Source organism: Zerene cesonia, chromosome 2 (assembly GCF_012273895.1).
Source record: "Zerene cesonia ecotype Mississippi chromosome 2, Zerene_cesonia_1.1, whole genome shotgun sequence".
Taxonomy (NCBI): domain Eukaryota; kingdom Metazoa; phylum Arthropoda; class Insecta; order Lepidoptera; family Pieridae; genus Zerene; species Zerene cesonia.
The window spans coordinates 3,571,468-3,573,623 of record NC_052103.1 but is presented as its reverse complement, the minus strand read 5'-3'; positions in this window follow the sequence as shown (position 1 = coordinate 3,573,623).

Sequence of the window (2,156 nt, the reverse complement as noted above, 5' to 3'; positions counted from 1 at the left end):
TTTAGACGTCGATTACAGTTATAAAGAAGTAGATTTGCCTTTGAATATTATTCATACTTGAAGCCTTTGGAGCCTTCATAACCTTCTATGGAGCCTTTGCGTATCACTTGTTTGAAGTTTAATGAAAACTATTAATATTAACTCATTTCTTCGTTAAAAATCGGTGCGGAAGTCAAAAAAGAATGAAAATACACATAATAATCGAAATGGGAAAATAGTTCGTGACAGGTGTCGTCACAGGGGCAGTTCAATTTGAGCATAATATTCAATTTGGCCCTCGTCAATCCTCCCACGACCGGAAAATGCTTAAGTACCTATCGTAGAAGTAAAAATATTTACACAATATTTTGTCCGCATTATGTAATACAATTTTTGCGTGTAGAAAAAGTATTATTATTGTTGTGGTCAAGCACGCTTCAGCACGAATTGGGCCAGCTCGCACCGGGTTAATACCACACCTCCACAGAAAACCGGTATGAAATAGTGGCATGCCACTGTGTTTCGTACGGTGTGTGGTTTCCTCACCCGTCCCAGTCCATTCCTTCTCCATAAAAGTGGACAGCGCATTCGCAGAGGCACTACCTTTGCGAATGTTCATGGGCGGTGGTGATCGTTTACCATCAGGCGAGCCACCAGCTCAGTTGGCCGCTATGACATAAAAAAAATGTTTATATTGTTCAACTATGTTCACGATATCTATATAACAAGAAATTACTATAATTAAGAACCATGTAGGTATCCTATAAATCTGTTTTGCAGATGCATTTTCATTTTAAATAAAAATTCAAAATCAAATACAAATACACCAACCATATGTTAGAATCTTATGAAAAATCATTTTCGACTACCGAAATAGCATATAATGCGATTTCTTATAGTGTATCTTTTTAATAATTTCAATGATAATTCTGTATTAAAAATAATAAATAAATAAATAAGTACACCCGCACAGGATGCCTGTGTCCCAGCAGAGGGAACATAATATAAGGGCTGATGATGATGAAATAAGTATATTCTATTAATATCTTTTTTTTTACAATTCCAGCAGAGAAAAATCAAATATGCTATTATGAAACAGATGATTGTCATATTTTGCATAGATTGTCTCGACAAATATAATATAATGGAACGAAACATTTGCTATGACAAGCTTAATTTTGAAGTAGGAATTAAGAACTATAATTCCTCCGATCACGACTTTTATTTACATGCAACAAAATATCTTGAAGAAGAATGAAGTAATAAATCGAACTATATAAACAAGCGAAGGTATTAACGAGTTAAAACGCATTAAACACGAGAAGAAAATCAATTTATCAGAACAATACAGTCTACTTCCCCCGCTTAACTGCCTTATACTTTTAATTAAAACATGTCGCTAACTTCCAAAGTTATTTTGACGATACTAAAGCTTATAGGAAATTAATTTAGTAAAGGCTGCGCTACTGAAGTTCACTTCATTATGCTGTGAATGGGAGTTCCAACTATAAGATTGGCTGGAGTTGATAGCTTGTGCGTTGTTTGGGAATCATTCGATACTGCATGGTAGTCTGCAATGTATTACTATTTAATTGGTGGGTTGCTCTAACACACACGCAGGTTCAACTGAAAACTAGCTAAATTATATGTTAAAGTTAGCAGTGAGTATAAGAATGTAATTTTAATTACAACAACAATAATAAAAAACGCAACTAGAGCGGGCAACTGGTCTGGTTTGTTCCTTGTCACAAAAAACAGAAAACAGAATTTAATATAATTTATTATACACATGGTTTATAAACACCGTAATGGATTGTGTATTTACTCTACCCAGACGAAGTTGGCCGAAATAAAATATGTATGAGCATTATAAAGACGCTTCAAATAAACATTAAATTCAGTTGAGAAGAAAGTATAGCACGTATATTGGTGCATTTCCATTGCGTTGCAGTTTTCCAGGACAGAGTAGTCGATAAATTTCTCGAAGCCATTAAACTCGTTAATAAATACGCATTTAGTGCCTTCCTTCCCATTACGTTTAATATAATGAGAATTTATTATTATATACTCAGCACGGACGCAATAACTACGTACATAGGGTGAGTTAATTATTTTAAAAGCCTGCATAATGCATTATGCATTTATAAATATTGTTAGCCAATCTAAATACTATCCGA